This window comes from Durio zibethinus, chromosome 9, assembly GCF_047325235.1.
Source record: "Durio zibethinus cultivar Kanyao isolate XHJ-2024 chromosome 9, ASM4732523v1, whole genome shotgun sequence".
NCBI lineage: Eukaryota > Viridiplantae > Streptophyta > Magnoliopsida > Malvales > Malvaceae > Durio > Durio zibethinus.
In genome coordinates, this window is record NC_143170.1 from 24,879,522 (window position 1) to 24,900,646 (window position 21,125).

The following is a 21,125-nucleotide window of genomic DNA, read 5'->3' on the forward strand; positions in this document are numbered from 1 at the left end:
GATTAATTCTAACACCTGTTTTTGTTGATTTAGATGTCTCTTAGCTTCCTCTCTAGCTAGATCCCTTGTTTAACATTTTTTGTGCTTTTTGTTTTAATTTTATAAAAAAATTATAATTTTTATGTTTTACATGTGTTAAATATGAACACGTAAATTGACCAATTTATTTTAAGTTAATGTAACTAATGTAGGTTTAACTGGTTTTAAACTCATTTCCAAACATCATCCACGCTATTACCCGACTGTTGTGGAGGTATTAATCATTTGACTTTTATCGAAAAACGATTGTTTCCTCAAGAAAGGCATGAATTCCATTGGTCCATTTTTTATGTTAATTTAAGAGCTTAGGGCCATGTTTATATCATTGTTAAGATTTAAGGCCGATTCACAATCATTCTTTTCTATCTCTTTCAATAAATTCGCAAGTCTTTCATACCGCTACATCATCCTCAACTTCTTTGTTTTTTTTTTTTTTTAGTATATATCTTAAAAAGGCTAACTGGGACAGTTCAACTTGTATGGTTTTGTCTTGTCGTTTTTTGGGACTGGTTATCTAGTTAGAGAGAAAATTAGGAGACGACTAAGGATTTGACGAAATTAATTATGATAATATTAAAATAGTAATAACGATCAAATTAAATGATGTAATGATAAAATTAAAATCAATTATAAAAGTATATATTTAATGTAAATAAATGGAATAATTATTAAAGAATCCAATTATTCACTAGACCTTTCTCGTTTGAATATGTGATTGGAAGATAACCGATGACAACTACATTGCGGGATGCTACTCAAATGCACCCAGTGAAATTTGCCTAAAAATGGCTGGATTTCACCGCATATGAGACACATCGGAATCCAAACCAGTCCTAAATGAGTTATAAAATCCGGATTCAAACAATCCAAGCAAATCAAATACACACCAAAACGAGGATATTCTCAACCGAACTCCATTTCAAGTTAAAGCAATCAAAATGGTAACAACAGCAAGTAGATATTCTGACTGACATACAGGACACCAACTCTACTCTTTCTCACAAAAAATGAGAAGGGTAGTGGTCCTTTCTTCCTCTTGTTTTGCATTGGAATTTGATTCTCCGTAGTTGTTGAGAATTGACTCGAACGTCATGCTTATGGCAGCAGACTAATTTTTTATTTATATAAATAAATTCTATAAGCGACAAATGGCCTGGCTTGAAAATTAAGCCTCCTTAATCTCTTGCATGTTGGTATTACATTTGTTTAATACACTATTATTCCAAAGATAAAACCCATTCTTCTCAGAGATTTAGCAGTTCCAAACACCTGAATGACTTAAACCATGGTAGTGGACATCAAGATTCTTTGCTGTGGGCCGGAAAGTATTGTTTCATCAACCGCTGCCGAGGAATTCTGCGTGAAAGCTGGTCTCTTTTTGTCTTCAATCTTTTTTTTTTCTTTCCTTTTTTTATGAAAAAGTTTAGGATGAAGGAAAATTTTTCATTCCAAGATTAGATCAGACAGCAAATTTTTAAAAAATTTATATTAAATTTATAGATTACGATAAAAAACAAATGTTGAGAATGAGATTCGAACCTAAATTTTTATATTCGAGTGTTTTCGACTCAGTCAACTTATTACGCAGACATTATATTTTCTTTCCAAACCACTTATCCTTCCCCGGCCTGCTTATTTGAGTATTAGTATTAGAGACAAATTATGGTGACAAAAATCAAATGTAATTTCTCTAACTTCACTTTCAAAGCCGGCCTTTCAAAGACAATACGAGTAGTATTTGGGGTTCTTTACTCGAATGCAGTGGTATCAGCTAGGCTAAAGTGCATTGGCCAATAATATTTGACATGATGTAACTCTCCATTTATTTTTTTAATTTCAGATTCATAATTGAGAATTTCTAGCTCCCTGTAAGGAAGAAAGATCACCCACAAAAACAAGATCATACCCGACCAGAAATTATTATGGGAAAGTCGGTGGCATTAGCAGAGCACGCAGAGGTACATACAATTATGGGCCTTGGCTTTTTGGACGAGATATGGTTGCTTTAATTTATTACGTGGTGAAAGCAATTTTCGATCAAAGTACTTGAAAAAGTTAAAGATAAGGTGTTGCAGGGAAAGGTCTTATTCGGTGAATGTTTATCTATCAGATTCCACTATCATTCATAAAGGAATTCCACCCACAACCAAAAACCAAAAGAGTCCATTCACAAAAGCTTGTGCTTTTTGGTTGGCAATGGCATTGGCCCAATCAGAGGCTACTTCTTTATCTTTCTTTCCTATATTATATCTCTCATAATTGATTGCTGAGGAATGCAAAAGAATTAAACCTAATCTTCATTGTACCCTAGATTTCATCATCTTCCATCTTCCTTTCATTTTTATTTTCCCTTTTGGATTTTTTTATTAAAATTATAGAAAGTTGAACCATGATCATTGAAATTAAAACGTAAGTATTTTACTAACTGATCACTTTTTTGGGATCTTTTATAGGACTACTTTTGGGTTTTTCCTTCACTTCAACTCTTAAAATACTTTCATATATTATTAGTTGGAATCATAAGCTCTACTTAAATTTATTAAGGGTGTTTCTCATCATTAATTTCCTCGACTCAATCACTTGTAAAATTTGTGATTAGCTAAGCTCATATTAAAATATTCTATCCATAAAGGAAGCCAAGCATTACATGTGAGGTGTACGTGGGCTAGCATTTAATTCCATGCTTAAATCTATGTCATTATTGTTAGAAAAAGTGAGGTCTAACCCTATTGGTTTTGACTAATTAAAAGGCTTAAAGTTTTTTTTTTTAATCTAAGAGAATCCTACTTATATAGAGCCTTAAACAATAAAAAGGGAGCTGTGTAATAGAGAAATAAAAGGTGGTAGCACCAAAATCAAGAGAAAGAAAAAAAAAGCTAAGAAAATAGAAAGAAAAAGGAGAATGGAGAGTTGATTAAATAGAAATCGATTTGTAATACGATTGAGCTAAAATTTTGTTAATAAGTTTATGATTCAGAGTTCTATATTTTGAATAGTGAAGATTGAGTTTGAAGCTCTATAGAAACAAATCCAGGGTGTATTTGTTGAATCACTTATTTGGTAAGATTTTTTCAATTGTCCCTCTAATTATTGATTAGCTCTAGTTTTAACTAGAGAGGAACTTTATATATTCATTGTTTAATAGTGAAGATTTTTCTGGTGGTACTAGTTTTTTTTTTATACACTAGAGGATTTTCTACGTAAATCTTGGTGTTTTTTATTTTTATTTTTTGCATTATTGATTGTTGATTGTTGTTTATTACTATGGGTTTATTTCAATATATTGATTATACATTGTTATGTTTATTGCTTCAGACCAAACAAGTGGTATCAGAATTAGGATTATTTTGAGATATTGATATAGAAGTAGCCTAAGACAAAAGTAAATTCTATTTAAGATCATGAAATGTGATACAAGTTCTATGATAAAATTGACAGCATCAAATTATTCAATTTGAAAACCCATGATGGAAGATCATTTATAGTGCAAAGATTTGTATGAGTTAGTAGTGGGTGATTCGACTAAACTAAAAGATATGAAATATGAAAGCTAGAAGAAGTTAGGTAGAAAGATGCTAGCTACAATAAAAAAATAGGTTAATATTAGCATATTTCATCATGTAACGCAGGAGATAGATGTTCACACTATTTGAAAAAAATTGACTACATTGTATGAGAGAAAAATAAATATGAATAAAGTATGCTTGTTAAAAAGCTTGTAATTTTACAGTACAATGATGGATGATCGATTACAGAGTACTTGAGTGATTTTTAAGATATATTTAATCGAATGACTACTATAAAGCTTAAGATAGATGATGAAATGAAGGCGTTGTTTCTTTTGGATTCATTGTCAGATAGTTGAAATACTTTAGTTGTGACTGTTCTTAATTCAACTTCTAATTAGAAGGTAACATTGAAGATAGTAAAGGACAATATGCTTAATTAAGAAACAAGACAAAAAAATTAAAACTCTAAGAATTAAGCTCTGATCACAGAGGATAGGAGTAAAAACATTAATAGAGATTAGAACTTAAAAGGTCGTAATGAGTTTAAACATAGATCCAATTCCAGAGATAAAATAAAATGCTTCTATTGTGGTAAAGTAGGTCATATAAAGTGATACTGTAAAATCTTGAAGTAAGAGCAAAAATATAAGAAAAGTAAAAGTTTAAATAATGATAATGCCATAGCAATAAATTCAAGTAGTGATTTAGTGACTTTGATTTGTACACATGGTGATTGTAATCATGTTGATGATTTTAGCATTGAGTGGATAGTTGACACAAGAACGACATATCATTGTGTTTCTATGAGGGAGTTGTTTACAACTTACAAAGCATGAGACTTTGATTACACTAAGATGGAAAATAAGAGTATGTCACAGATTGTTAAGATTGATGGTATTATTGTACAAACTAGTACAGGCTACATGTTGACTTTGAGGGATGTCAAACATATTTCAAATATGAGAATGAACTTATTTACTATTAATTTCCTTAAAAAGAAAGGATATGAGAGTCGATAACAGAATGGGTAGTGAAAACTTTTAAATGATCTATGATAGTTACAAAGGAAAAATTATACTGCACAATGAATAAGATATGAATACAATTGAATGGTAACTAGATAAATGCCATTGAGGATGATGCTTCAGCAAACTTATGGCAAATGAGGTTAGCATATATAAGTGAGAAGGGGTTACAAGTTTTGGTAAGACAATCTTTCATTCCCTTGACCAAAGGTATGTTTCTCAATTCATGTGATCATTATTTGTTTAGTAAGCATCATAGAGTTTATTTTCTTAAGAGGTTTCAAAAAAAAGAAAACAAATTGAAATCGATTCATTTTGACATATGTGGTTCTATTGAGGTTAAGTCATTGGGTGGTAGTAGGTATTTTGTTACTTATTGATGATGCTTCACGTGAGACTTGGATGTATATGTTAAAAAATAGAAGCTAGATATTGTAGTATTTTTAAAAATTTTATGCCATGGTGAAAAAAATGATAGGGCTACCCTTAAAGTATATTCGGACTGATAATAATGAAAAATACACATCCAAAGATTTTAAAGAGTACTGTTCAAAGTATGGGATCAGACATGAGATGACAGAACTTGAAACACCGTAGCATGATGGTGTAACTAAAAGGATGAATTACACCATTGTGAAAAAAATCAATTGTATATTAAGGATGATAAAATTATCAAAGCCACTCTTAGGTGAAGCAGTCAACACAGCTTGTTATTTGCTTAACAGATCACCATTAGTTCTTTTGGGCTTTGACATTTTAGAAAAAATGTAGACAAAAAAGAAACGTCATACTCTTACTTATAAATTTTTGGGTGTAAAGTATTCATGCATATGTTAAAAAAGCAGAAGTCAAAACTTGACAGTAAAGCCACACATTGTGTATTTGTAAGATATAATGATGAAAAATTTAGCTATAAAGTATGAGATCCAATGAAGAGAAAGACAGTAAAAAGCAAAGATGTAGTCTTTCATAAAAAAGAAGTCATAACAGACTTTGAAAAAAATGAAAAAACTACATAGGTTACTGTTGAATGTAATGTTTCAACACCGATAGAGGTTTCACAGAAAAGAGTCACAAATAGTGAAAATAAGTAAGAAATAAAACTTAGATATATGAATGAACCAGCCATAGTTAGTGATGAGCCAAATGTAATTAATTTTGAGTAGGAAGAGCAATCCTCTCTACCTAAGAATGTAAGCAGGTTTAGCAATCCTTTCCATCAGAAAATATTGAGCAGGAAGAGTTACCTTTGACATCATATAGTGTAAAGTCTCAGCTTAAGAGATCTATTAGAGAACACAAGTCATCTACTAGGTATCCAAATTCAGATTTTATTTTAGTTACCAGTGACTGAGAGCCAAAGAGCTTTTAAGATGTATAAACTATTCCATATAGAGAACACTGATTAAAAGTAATAAAAGAAGAGATGGAATCATTACAAAAAAATAGTACATATGATCTTGTTAAACTTTTAAAAAAGAGAGGATTGTTAAAAAATAAATGGATGTTCAAGTTGAAAAAAGATGGTGACAAACTACTGAAATACAAAGCTAGATTGGTGGTAAAAGGTTTTTCTTAAAAATTAAGCATTGATTTTGATGAAATATTCTCTCTAGTTGTGAAGATGAGTTTCATTCAAGTGGTACTGAGATTAGCAGCTAGTTTGAATCTTGAGTTTGAGTAACTTGATATTAAGACTGTATTCTTGTATGGTGACTTGTAGGATGACACTTATATGAATCAACCTGAGGGTTTTGAAGTGAAATGAAAAGAATACTTAGTTTGTAAACTGAAAAAAAAATTTATATGGCTTGAAACAAGCTTTGTGACAGTGGTACATAAAGTTTGATTATTTTATAATAAGCTATAGCTATAAAAAATGACAACGGATCCTTGTGTGTATGTCAAAAAATTCTATGATGGTAACTTCGTTATTCTCTTATTATATGTTGATGATATGTTGATTATGGAATAAGATGCTGGTATGGTTTGCAGGTTGAAAGAATAATTGTCTAAGTCATTTAACATAAAAAATTTAGGTCAAGCAAAGTAGATTTTTGGTATAGACATTATCCGAGATAAGAAAGTTAAAAAGCTGTGGTTGTCATAAAAAAAGTATGTTAAACGAGTACTTACCAGATTTAACATACAACATGCTAAATCAGTTAGTAGTCCACTTGCCAATCATTTTTATCTGAGTTAAAAATCTAGTTCGGTGATTAAGGAAGAGCAACTAGCTATGTCTAGTATTTTTTATTTTTTTACAGTTGATTTTTTAATATATTTTTTGTTTGTACATGACCTAATATTGCTTATGCAATTGGTGTAGTGAGTAAATTCTTTTTTAATATGGGAAATGTTCACTAAGAAGAAATGAAATGGATTTTTAGATATTTGAGGGACACTTAAAAAATGTGCTTGAGTTATGAAGTTTTACAACCAGTTCTAGAAAAGTTTATTGATACTAATATGGCAGGTGATCTTGATGGTAGAAAATTTACTTCAGGGTATTTGTTCTCTTTTGTAAGAAAAATTATTTCTTAGCAATCTAAGTTGTAGAAGTGTGTTGTCTTGTCAACCATAGAAACTGAATACATTGCAGCAATCAAATCAAGTAAAGAAATGCTTTAGATGAAACATTTTTTTTTCTTGAATTATGGTTGAATCAAAAAGAATATGTGATATTTTGTGATAGTCAGATGCTTTAGATTTGAGAAAGAATGCCATGTACTATACTAGAACGAAGCACATTAATATTATGTATCACTAGTTATGTTCAGTGATTGAAAAATAGCAGATGCTATTGAATAAAGTCCATACTGATGATAATGTAGCAGATATATTAACTAAGACACTTCTTAAGAAAAAGCTTAAGCTTTACAGTAACTTAGTCAGAATGAGTTTTTTGACCAATATAAGTTTCAAATCAAACTATTATGGTGATAAATCTCCTCCTAATGAGACTGGAAGGGAGATTGTTAGAAAGAATGGGTTCAACCCCATTAGTTTTGGCTAATTAAAAGGCCTAAACTTTTTTTTGTCAACCTAAGAGAACCCTACTTATATAAAGCCTTAAATAATAAAAAAGGGGGCTACGTAATAGAGAAATAGAGAAATAGAAGGTGGTGTCGTCGAAACCAAGAGAAAGAAAAAAAGCTAGAAAAATATAGAGAAAATAGAGAAGACATAGTTAGCTGAAAGAAGTCGATCCGTGGTCCAATTGAACTAAAATTTTATTATCAGGTTTATGATTCAGAGTTTCACATTCTAACGGTGAAGATCTGATTTGAAGCTCTCTAAAGAACGAATCTAGAGTGTATTTGTTAAGTCACCTATTTGGTGAGATTTCTCCAATTGTTTCTCTAATTGTTGATTAGCTTTAATTTTAGCTAGAAAAGAACTTTGTATATCCATTATTTGATAGTGGAGATTTTTCTGGTGGTTCATAATTTGTTCTTTCTATACTGAAGGATTTTTCATATAAATCTTGATGTGCTTTATTTTTCTTACATTATTGATCGTTGATTATTGATTGTTGTCTATTATTGTGGGTTTATTGCGATATATTACTTTTGCGTTGTTGTGTTTATTGCTTAAGGCCCAATAATTATTTTTTACTTTAATTTAAATCTAGCAATTCATATTTTTGTACTAGATAAACCCTTTCTCCTCCACACATCTTTATTACAATTTTGGTATGATAGATTATGAATAATTTTGCTGCTTACTCCAAGTGATTTCATTTAGATTGTAAAAGCTTCAAAGCTTACCTACCAACTATCAAAGAAAATCAATTAACAGCTATGTCAAAGGCAAATTAAATCCTTCAATCAATAGATTTTGTTAAATTGTTAAGGCTACATCAAAGAACTAATCAGACACAAAAGTCATGAAAAATATAAATCAGACTTCAACAAAGATTTTGTGTTAATTTCATTGATTTAAGATTAGCAATTACTATTATTCCATTTATGTATAGCATGATCTGTATACGAATATTTTGTACTCTGTGCAAGTTCAATAGATAAGAAATATTCATTCTACCATATCTTTTATACCAACGATGCAACTAAAGTTTTGCCATTTTTTTTCATTATAATAACTGTTTAGTTTCTGTAATTAGTTTTTAATCTTGTGTTATGTATAGACAAGCAAAATCAATTATAATTTTTGTTATATATAATATTACTTAAAAAATAAATGTATTTTATTTTAAGAAAATAGTGTATATATAAATATAAATATAATTTAGTAAAATCAAAATTATTCATGGTAATACAGTTAGAATCTACAACGAAATATACTATTCTTGTTATATAATTTATGGGAAATATTATTGATTTTGTTTTCTTCTTTGAACTAGATTTATTCTTCAAATTTTGAACAATTTCAAACTCATATTCTAACTCATATGCATCTTACATTTAGAAATTTTAAATTTTAAATTTGATTTAGGAGAGAATTTGTAATTTAAGACATTAGTCTTAAAAATGTTAGTAGTAATTATAATAAATTAGCATGATTTTAGTTGTATTTGATTTTGTCAATTTATTCAATATTTTCCAAATATGAACGAAGTTATAAAAGGTGAAATAACATATATTTAAAAGAGAATAAATATTATTATTTTAGTCAATTCAAAGACATTAAGTAATGGACAACTAATAATTATTTGAGATTGTCTACTTAAAAAAATTTTTCTACATGAGATAATTAATTGTTTTTTTTAAGTTTTAATTTTTATATATTTATATAAGATATAAGATATAAGATTATGATATAGGAATATGGCCACAATAATCTAAAAGCAACTAAAAATGTAACCAATTTTTTTATATGGTCAAGAATATCTTTAAACATTGTCTAGACTTAATATTTATTAGACGATTTTAAAAGTGTACTCTTAAAAAATAATATAATGCATTTAAGATTTTACTTGCAGATTGCTTCCACAAGAATCGAACTCAAATTGAAAAGAAAAGAGATTTGGCTAAAAAGAAAAGTTTTTTTTCTTTAGTTACTAGACTAATTCGTTGTGGTAAAGTGAGTAAAGTAACCTAACTAATTGATTATTAATTAATAGTGATTAATTGAATGCTAATTTTGCTTCTTGCAAAATGCAAAATTTCTAACCCTAATAATTTCCATTCACTAGCAATTTAAGGAAAAACAATTGATAGTCAAAGCAGTGAGATCACTACTGCTTAAGTTTGTTAAATTTATCTTTAAACATTGAAAGACTTTGTTTTTGGCCATAAAACATTGTAAGATTTTATTGCATAAATGAAAATCTTTATTGTAATTTAAAATATTTATTCAAAACATAAAAAATAAAAAAAAAATCCCTTGGCACGTAAATTTAAATTTATTTAAGATAAAATGTCACTGATTACTTTAATTTCCAAGAAAGAAGAGTCGTAAATGAAGACTGGAAGTTTTGTAAGAAAAAATGAAACAAAGAATAGAAGAAACGAAAATAAAGGAATGAATTCAAAGATTTTATATCCATATCAACTTTGACTTTGGATCTTTAAAAACAAAATAAATAAATATAACAATTAAAACAATGACTCATCAACTTTCACCTAAATTCCTATGTTAATATCTATAAGTCTATAAGTATAATAAAGCTATCCCCTTCTCCAATTTAGGGGATGGTTAAGTAGAGTAAATAAAAAAATTAAAGGGTAATTTTAAAAATGCATTCCTCCATAAGTTTCTTTTCTTAAGCTTTAACCTTCAAGCAAGAAGCTCTTCTAAGTTAAGGAAAAAAAGCTTTTTCCACAAGACAACCCAAAAAATTAAAAGAAAAAAAGGGGAGGAAAAAAAGAAATGCATTGGTTATAATTTAATTTTTAATAAGAAAGGGAAATTCCTCTTTAACAAAAAAAATTTATGTTAAAGATGGTTGAAATGTGATAGAGCTTTTCTCTTCCAAACTTCCCCCATCCTCACCTATTACATCTTCTCTTACTCTTAATTAAAGATCTAAGGTCATATCTTTTTTTCCCTTTTAACAATCCAATCTTTTTTTTTTATTTAGAGTTTTTAATTTGCATATGTGTCAAAATCTTTTTTTTTTGTTTAGATTTGAATTTGAGATTGAGTTTTTCTTCAGGCATTTGAGCTTTTTAACAAAGCCCTTGACCTCTAAAAAATTTAGGTTGGACTCATGAGTAACGGATCTCTAACCTTTTGATTTATTAGCATCTGATGTAGCTAAGGCCATTGATGCATTTGCCCTCGATAAGTCTATCGATGCTGATGTGGATAATAGGATTTTGTTGTCTTCGTTATCTTTAGGTACGATCTTCGATTGGTTTCAAATTTGGGTTTTTAGGGTTCTATTTTTGTTGTGGGTTGGTTTGGGTTTTTTGTGGGCTTTTGATGAAAGGTTTTTTTTTTATTAAGTAGATGAAGCTGCAATTGATGTAGAGAGAGCGAAGGTCATTGGCGCAAGGTTTACTAGTTGAGTTAAGAAAAGGCTAACGAGGCCAACAAAATCAAGTTCTAAAGTCTCATAGGGAAAGCTTATTTCCTAACACTCTCAAGAATGCTTGCTAAAATTTCATTTTTTTAATTTATGGGTTGCCTTTTGGTTCTTCATCTTTGTGTTTAATCAAGAATTAGAAACTAATGTTAGAATTCTTGGTCTTTTAGCGAATAAAAAATAAAAAATAAAGGTTTTTATTCCAAGAACTGTTACTTGTCGATGGATTTTAAAATTTTATGCATGTGAATTTTGGAATATTTCTATCTAATACGCAAGTAGAACAATGATATATTTTGGTTCTAATCATGGAGTGGAATCTTGGAGTTCATGATCCCATAGCTAAATTTGAAATCCTATTTTAAGTAGAGACCTTAACTGGAATGCACTGGAACTTTTCCATCCAAGAAAATATCTGAAATCATTTAACGTGAACGGGTAGATTTTCATTTCATTTAGGTCCTTTATTGGTTTATTTGGCTCATGCTTGACTTTTATAGGGCATTTGGTTCATGAAATTGTAGATTTTAGAGGAAAGTGTGATTCCCGAAAAAATGTGATAATTGGAGTTTTTTTATATTTTCAGGGCATCCTGTATTCATATTCACTCATTTGATTAGGAGAAATCCACATATATTAAATCTTGAATAATTACTATAATCTTCTTGTCATATATGATGGCAACTTAAATAATCCAATTTTTAATTGAAAGGGATTATTCAAGGTGTTTGTAGCCAAAAACTACCTTGAATAATCCCTTTTAAATAAAATGAAGAAATTATTAAAAGTGTTTTTGTTTAAAAACATCTTCAATAATCTCCTCTTATATTTTTTAGGGATTATTCAAGGCATTTTCGGTCAGAAAATGCTTTGACTAATCCATTACAAAAAATTAAATGAGGTTATTCAAGGTATTTCTGGCACAAAATATCTTAATAATCCCCTTTAATTAAAAATTAGAGGGGATTATTGAAGGCATTTTAGGCTAAAAATGCTTTTAATAATCATCTCTAATTTTTAATTAAAGGGGATTATTCAAGGCATTTTTACCCAAAAAATATCTTGAATAATCCCCTTTTATTTTGTTTTGGAAAATGCCTTGAATGGGGTTAGTGAAGATATTTTTAGCTAAAAATACCTTAAATAATCCTTCAAAATTTTTATAAGGGGATTATTCAAGGCGTTTCTGGCTAAAAACGCCTTCAATAATCTCTTCTAATTTTTATGACATAATTATTCAAGGTATTTTTGTCCAAAAAATATCTTGAATAATCTCTTACAAAAAATTGTATAAGGTTATTAAAGGTGTTTTTGGCCAAAAACACATTGAATAACATCCATTCAATTTTTTTACGAGATTATTCAATGCATTTTTCATTGAATAACATCCATTCAATTTTTGACGAGATTATTCAATGCATTTTTTGATGAAAAATGCCTTGAATAATCCTCTCTCATTTTTTTATAGATTATTTAAGGTGTTTTCGACTAGAAAACTCCTTGAATATTTCCTTACCAAAAATTGAATGGGGTTATTCAAGACGGTTCTAGCCAAAAACGCCTTTAATAATCCATTGCAAAATTTTTACTATAAAAAATGCCTTTAAGGCGTTTTTTTCTAGAAAATATCTTGAATAATCTTTTCCCATTATTTTTGGATTATTCAAGGCATTTTTTCTTAGAAAACGTCTTAAATAATCCATAATAAAAAATTTCATAAGATTACTCAAGGGGTTTCTAACGATAAAATGCCTTAAAATAACATTTTTTATAATATCAAGAATCATTGAAGGCCTTTTTTTAGGTAAGGCGCCTTTAGTGATCATTTTTAAAATTCATTCCCTTTTTTTAAACTTTGGAAACCTAAACAGATAAAATAGTAAATGAAAAAAAGTTGCATTGCAACCAACCCTTAAACCATCAACCCATTTAGTTTGGCTTCTGGTTTCTTTATCTCTCTCATTGTCGTCAAACATTAACAACTCAATGCCATTGTATCTTTCTTTTTATTGGTATATGTGTATTTTATCTGTTTGTTGTATTATTTATATTCTTCGATATATGTATTTTTTCATTTTTTACTATATATATAAATTTTATTTATTTATTCCACCATCACCTTAGTCGCCCCACCTCTCTTCATTGCATATATGGTGTTTCTTTGTAGTTTGGTTTAAATATTGTGATTTACTGAAAGGTATTGTGAAAATTGTATGTATTTTTTTTACTCATCATTTGTTTTGCATGGAACTCTTATTTAAGGTGAGAATCACAATATGGCTTATACCTGTAAACTATTATTTGTATAAGGATGTTTTACATATATTGGTTTAGTAACTGTAGTATGGTATTGGTTATTTTTTTATTACTATGTGAAATTTAGAGAGACAGTTTGATGTATTTCGTATAATTATGATCAAAATCATAAGATTATGGATTCCAAAAAACATATCTCCTGCTACTGAACATGAACAAGACATACCTGTAGTGAAAAAAAAAGAAAGGGGATGAAATAAACAAATTCAAGTGATTGACACGAAAATTCACGTCGAGTTTAATCAAAGTGGGTAGCTTGTGTTTGATGGAGCTGTCAAGTTGGCTAGTCACATTGGAGCGATCATTCGTAGTAACATTTCTATTACGTACCTCAATTGGTGACAAGTTTATGATGATCTAAAGGATCATATATGGCAGTTGGTTATGGTATGTTTATTCAACTACTTCATAAAATTTGTTAAATGATTATTTAATTAAAATTCAATGTGTTTATACTAATTGTTTTAAATTTATTAGGAACGATTTGATGTCCTAAATGAGTATAAAAATCTTGTGTTGCAATTGGCTAGGAAAGCATTCAGAGACTTTAAAAGCAGATTAATAACCTAATATATTTTACCATTCGCTGATAATAGTGATATGTTGGCTGATTTTCTTTCGTCATATGCAAATGTTATTAGTTATCAAGATTGGCTATCAAAAGAATTCTCAGTATGCATACCTATTATGTTAATTGTTTATAAGACTTTATGTAATATATTCAATATCTTAATATATGATTTACATTATTTCTTTTTTTTTTTAGAAAATTAAAGAATAACAAAAGAACATTCAGGCCAAACAAGTATATTAGCATCGGACATTAAGAAAAGGTTATGCAAATGTCAAGTATGATATTGTAAGTATTCACACACTTGTTTTATACTCTTAAATGAATATAATAGATTCTGATTCTTATATAGCATTCATTTATTAGGAATCATCTAGCTATGGCACTAAAGTTTTTAGATGGGATATATGAAAATAAGGACATATATGGAAGGATGGATTATTTGTAGATGAAACAATCGAAGAAATGGCTAAAAAGATTATATGTATAACTACTCATTTTATCACTTATGATTGGCTTTGTGCTTGTATGCATGACTATATATTTGTTTAACTTTATTGTTACACCTCATTTTATTATTGTCTTTTAGGATACTTTTGCTACTAAATTTAAATATGGTGCGAACTACCAACTGATTATGGTGATGATCCCTTATCTTTAGCATTAGGAGAGAAAGAAAGACATGGTTGAGTTTGAAGAATTGGTAGATTTGCATTGCCGTCAAAGTTATTCAGTAATCAACACAAAACCCCTCCAATGATGAATACACAATATGAAACAATTATTCAACAACAACAGAAAAGACTTGATGACCAAAAGTAATGCTTGAATGATCAATAGTAATGACTCATAGATTTGGAAACGATTTTGGTAGCAATGCAGCCTAACATGCTTGAAGGGCAATCGGATAGCAACACCCAACAAGGACAAGCTTCAGTTTCAAGTTAGCCAGCAAATTTCTTCTCTGCTATCACCAATGGAGTATGATTTTGTTTATTCACTTTTTAAAATTTATTTGTATATTATATTTATTGATTTGGTTTATTTCATTATATATTGTAATAAGATGTTGGGACTTTGAGGATGAGCCTTGCTGAGGCTGTCATTAATGCATTATCTAATTATGCACTTGATCATTTATAAGGAGGAAACATCATTACTATTGAGTCCAAGGATGGGTTATTTGATCATCCATTAGTTTTTTACATTGGTGGGCCTGAGATTGAGGCATTTTCTATCCTAGATGAAATATCAGCTTTTAATATTGTTACCTATATGAAGTTAGCTTACAAATTTAAATATGCAAAGTCAATACCTATTAATCTATATTATGGTGTATTACTAATTAGTACTGTTGATTGTTATTGTATAGCTTTCTATATAAAGAGATCAAGGCGAGACAAATGACCTATAGATTCAGATTCATTAACCCAAAATTTGATTAATAAACAGAGTGGCACTATCATTGTTCTTGGTCATCATGTGGGTCAATGCATGCAAAAATAGGTCTATTATTTTTTGGTGCCATATAATGCTGCGTAAGTTATATTCATACAACTAATTATTCCAACCTTACCTGAATCTGAGATGATACTTAATTTGAGTATATCATTTTTGTTATTTTGCAATCATTATTGGCAGCTTATTGTGATTGATACTAATTCTTTACGCCAAATTTATTTAACTTCGCTCATTCAACGACAAAACCTAACCCTAATATTCATAATTTTATAAAGAGGTATTACATGTTATTATATTATGTTATGTTTCTTCATAATTACTTTTATTTTTGTATTAACAACTTTTTTTTGTTCAATTTAGGGGATGTTTGCAGTTGATAAGAAAGCAAAAATAAAATGGGTATCATTACCTATAAATGTTAAATTTATTATTTTATACTGAGTTTGATAAATGTTTTCTAAACCCACTAATTTTATTTTTTAGGTACCTCATCAATCAGGATATACTAAATGTGGATATTATATCCTTCATTTTATAAGAGAGATAGTTTTATATAATGTTATGACCACACCATTCAAGGTTATTATTAATTCCACACAATAGTAATATCTTCCAATAAAAAAAGTTAAATTATAGTCTCTTTTATTACCATTTACTTATGATTTTTTTATGGTGGAAGAGTAAAGGAAGCTTCACAAAAGACGAACTTGATGAAGTCCCTAAATAATAGTCTATTTATGTATTATCGTTCACTACATCTTGAGGTTAGAGAATGTTGGTTGGATGTAAATATATGCATTACATTGTTTATAATGTTTTTAATATGCCATGTTGAATGGATAATTTTTAATTTTTGATTAGGGTATTGGTTTAATATTATTGATAAATATTTGTTTTATATCAATTGGCTACATATATGAATACACATATATTGAATATGATTATTTGATAAAAGTATTTTTATATGGCAACGTTATCAGTTATAAATTCAGATGTGTAGCTTAATATTGAAATACTGTAATGTTCATAATTTAAATTTAAAAATGTAATTCGTAATATCACAAATATGTTTTTGATTCACACAAGTATGAATTTGATATAAATAAAGGGATGTTTAACATGCGAAGCAATGATTTGCATATCTACAACCTTCCATTTACTACCTCAATTAAAGAAAAAGGTTTTCAAAATTATACAATGAATCTGTAAACAACATGTATTAAAATCTACATGTGTCCAGAAGGAGGAAAGTCAAATAATAGGTGATATGCATTACATTCATTTAATTATTTTCAAATGTAACTACTTCAAAATACAACTGATATCATAAAAAAAAAAACTCAACTTTGTGATTTTCTTTCATCATACACTCACCAGCAATGAGTATTTCATCATGTGTGAATTTATAAAGTCGTATAATTTTATTAAAAAATGACTTTTTTCTATTTGTATGCTCAACTTTTATCTTAAAGTAAACTGAAATATCCTCTATAACATTCACAGTCCAATCATATGAAGCACCAATATTTTCAATTTAATGCACCAACCCATTGATTGCTTTATCATCGTTCCTAGCAAGCTTTTTACCTGACAACGTCGTCCTAGCATTACTCAGAGTAACAGATACAATGTTGTCTTCATTATCTCCTCTCTCCTTATTTTCTTTGATGTTGATGTCAAACTTAAGAGAGAAGCAAGTATCCTCATTAGCATTTAATGATTCAACTGCATCGACTATTGTTTTTGTTCATTGACTAGTTGCTCTATCAGATCTGAATATCACTTTAAAATCATCAAAAAATGAGAAAAGTTTGTTCATAATCCTTTAGCAAGTGGGTGTGACTAGCAAAGTTCAAACAAAGACAAATCAAATAAAAGCCATTGAAAAAAAAATAACAAAGATAGATAAACCATAATATCATCTAAAAAAATTACTCGAACCCACTCATCGAATACTTTTTTCTCAGCTATAATACATTTTTTTTATCATTCCACCCAAATCCACTATAATTTTTCATATCACAAGCTACATGATATTGTCTCTTAAGCAACTTAACCCTATATTCAATGTGGATAGTAGTTTTAAGTTGTGAAGTAAGAATGACTTGCTTTAGGATTCGTTCAATATAACCTAAATATCAATCGTAGAATATCCTATTATCCACTTTCCATCTAGGACTATTAGCCAAAGAATGTAGGTATTGAACCAAATACGAATCCTCCTCTCTAGTCCATGAGTAGTTACCAAAGCTAGAACTATCCAATCATCTTCTGGATACGTGTTGAATGGATTATGATGGATTGTCATGTAATGAAAACATTTCAATTCCTAATCGCATGGTTAGACATTTTGAAACAATATCAATATAGTAAATAAAAAATAATCAAGGGAATGAAATAAATGAATACACATGGAAAGAAAGCAATGTATTCTCCTAATTGTAATATTCATTGGACAATATTAACCATATGGTATATAAAATAAAAACCATTCTGGCAAACAAATAATAAAATACAAAACATATCTATAATGTTATTATCCTCCGGATTGTAACAAATGGGTGAACATATCATTAGCCAGATTATCTTTAAACTGAGTCTAATAATTAGATGGCTCAACATGTGTAATCAAATATTGATGATCAGATTCATTTGGTTAGAAAATACCTCCTTCAGTAACATCCCTTTCAATATGATCAAAAACTATCTCAAACCTAATAAAATTATAGAGAAGGCAACAAGTAGAAATGATTCTACAATGTATCTTAATTGAATAAAATGACTTTTCCCTTAAAATTGCACATCTAGACTTTAATATACCAAAACACATCTCAATACAATTTCTTGCTTGCAAGCATTTTATGTTGAAGTATTCCTGTGAGGTCGTTGTTTGGAGTCTTACCCTTCAATTACTAAGATGGCATCGTTGACCTCTATAAGGTGCCAAGAATCGTTCCCTATTTATATATCCGACATCACACAAATAGTAATTACCTATTAGAACGATCAACAACATTACTAATATGGAAATAAGCAACGTCGTTATTAACATTACACGAACATAAGACAAACAATATCTTGTGGGATCTTCATTCCGTTCCTATGTATAATGGCATCCCTTAACACTCTACCATCTGTTACAGAACCTTCATATTCGATAGAACATTAGAAGCAAGGCATATCTGGGGTGCAAACACCAAGGACATTAGAAGCAATTTCATTTTTCCTTATCCTTTATCTAGGCCAGTTAACTACGTCAACATTGACTTTAATGTATGTCACATCTAAAGCATCCAAACAACCCTTGAACCATTTTCATCTATTATTTATTGAATTTTTTTGGTATGGGTTCAGGTTTTTTAAACAACAACATATGCAATCTTAATACAGAATTTAATATAGAATGGAATGTCTACTATTTGTCTCTCTAGATCTGGCCACTTGATCCTTCATAATTTTATTTTTTGTATGATGGATAATAATGTAGAGGAAGCTAATTACTATTTCTTCTATTGATATATGTTTAGATGACTGTAATCCCCCTTCTATTTTAAGCAATGACATAATTTTGCAAAAGCTCTGCTGTCCATTCTAATATGATCAACACACTGTATATCACTCTCAAAGAGCATTGTGTTTAAATTTAATTCTATAATACGTAGATTATCATAAAATGTTCCACCATAAGATAGTCTATGTCATTTTTTTACGTTAATATTTAATAAAGTTACAATAACAAAATATAACAAATGTAACAAAGTCTCCATTTGGTTCAATTGCATCATAAGCAATGTAACCAATCGCATATTCTTTAATGAAAAACCAGCATAACTATTTAGAAGAAAGAATTTTGTTAAAGTTGAAAACATAATGGAAAGTAAATCTTGGCTTATGATGGATGGAATTCCCCTGCATCATCAAATAAAATATAAATCACAAATAAAACATTAGAATTTTGGAATGAGCTAAAATAATTTAACCATAAAACATATAATATATATCAGAAATGCCTTTAATCCAAAGCTAAATGACATCTAAAAAATGAAAAATAAGTTCATTGGAAGGCAACATGGATTACACACTATCAATCAGAAAGTATATACACTATTTTATGTAAAAATCGATGATAAACTTAACAGGACGAAGATTAAATGATGGACGAAGATTAAAAACAAAATATAATAATATAATTAATATTAAACAACTATAACTAAAGCAAACATATATGAATGCATTATAAATAAAGTCATTAATTTTAAAAAAGTGAAATATATGCAAATAATGATGATCAAGTACAAATTTAGGAATCGAGATTAAATATAAAAGGGCACATGGACTCTCCAACATCTAGGCAGAGTTTGGATATGAATTTTTATATTTAAAATCTTATCTTCTTATTTTGTAGTATTTTATATTTTTATATTTGTTATTTTAATAAAACAAATTTATTTTGAGTTATAGATATGTACGAAAATTTTTAATAAAATAAAATTTTTTAAATACCCTAACATCTAAGCGGTATTTAGGAACAGATTATTTCATAAAAAAATTTTATACAAATTTTTTTAAATTTTTTTTAAATACTACAACATCTAGGCGGTATTCAAAATTTAATTAATTTACTTACATTATATTTATGATTAGATAAACATAATTACATTAAATCAAATTAAAATTAAAATTTTAGCAATTTAATATGTTTTGCCAAAAATAAAGTTATTAGCAACAACTCAAAATAATTAAATATGGAATTTTTCAAAAATACGCATGCAAAATAAGAAATAAAATAAGCAAGAAACTAAATAAATTAAAATGGATTTACCATAACTTGGGTTCCAAGCCCAATTCAATGAAAAAGTCCAAAGCAAGTAGACGGAGGTTGGGGCTTTGTTCATAGCCTAATCAATAATGGGCCCAACAGGTATAGTTGGTGTTGAACCTGTGGGCACAAATTGGTTTGATTCGTTTGACTATTCTTCTCTCTTTCTCTCTCTCTCTCTCTCTCTCTTTCTCTCTCTCTCTCTCTCTTTCTTTTTTTTCTCTATCTTTTGGTTAGTTTAGCCTATAAAAGCTTCCCTTTTTTTTAACATCATTTCATCACCCATTTAAAAAAAATTTCTTTTTCTCCTTACAAACATAGACCTCCCATTAAAAAAAAAAGATTTTGACATCGGTCATAAAGATTATGTCTGGAGGTCTTAAGGATTTAAAAAATCTTTGAATGCTCCTTATACATTATAGGCAACAAAACTTTAAAAATTAAAATATTTTGTTTGGAGGTCTTAAGGAACTTAAAAATCTTTGAATGCTCCTCATACATTTGAGGCGTTGAAACTTTAAAATTTTAAAATTATTTTACTTGAAGGTCTTAAAAATTATGCTAAAAAATCTTAATGATTTCAAAAATCTTTCAATGCTCTTCATATAATAGAGGCATCTACACTTTGAAAATTTAAAATTTTTTTACCTGGAGGTCTTAAAGATTTCAAAATCTTTGAATGCTCCTCATATATTAGAAGCATTGAAACTTTAAAAATTTAAAATGCTTTGCCCGGAGATTTTAAAAATTATGCTTAGAGTTCTTAAAGATTATGTCTGAAGGCATTAGAAATTATACCTAGAAGTCTTAAAGATCTCAAAATCTTTAAATGCTCCTTATACAATAAGGTGTCAGTACTTTGAAATTTTAAAATTTTTTTGCCCAAAGATCTTAA